We start from the raw sequence: 703 nt of genomic DNA on the forward strand, positions 1-703 counted from the left end.
AAAACTCATTAATGTTGAAAATTACAGCGTAAGGAATTCATGATAGGCTATAAAATGAAAGGTGATCTTGTTCCAAATTTTATAATAAATTGAATAATGCTACACCTTCAATCGTATCAACAGCTTTTAAAGCATAATTACAAAAATTTAGTGTATTCTCTCTCTCTCTCTCTCTCTCTCTCTCTCTCTCTCTACTTTAATAAAATATACAAATAGTCAAAAATTCTAAGTTTAAAAAATCTTTTTGATGTTTTTTCTTACTGGAGTATCGAAGTAGTACACAAAGTGGGGTTGACTAAAATAATTTCATTGCTATGAGTGGAGAGAAGATAACCCATAATGTCAGTATACATGTCAAGCTTATATGACTTTAAATGTGACATTGAATTACAGAAAGAAAAGGTCTATAGTTAGACACTTGTCTGAGGTGAATGTTCTCTCTCTCTCTCTCTCCGGATTTTTATATCATCTGAACTGTTAGAAGGCTGTGTATAAAAAAGGGTTTTGCTTTCCGTCTAACTGCATCGAAACACTTTTTTAGAGTATACACAAGGATTAGCAATGTTCAAGTCGCTTTAAATATACTTGGAAGGAAATATATAAAGTGACCAGTACGCTCTAAGCTCCTAATGACACCTCCGCTCAGACAGAATTACAAGAGCTCTATTTTTCGTACCATACTTTTCAGAAATACACTCACCCC

The sequence above is a fragment of the Sinohyriopsis cumingii genome, chromosome 4 (assembly GCF_028554795.1).
Source record: "Sinohyriopsis cumingii isolate HCF-2022 chromosome 4, ASM2855479v2, whole genome shotgun sequence".
Taxonomy (NCBI): domain Eukaryota; kingdom Metazoa; phylum Mollusca; class Bivalvia; order Unionida; family Unionidae; genus Sinohyriopsis; species Sinohyriopsis cumingii.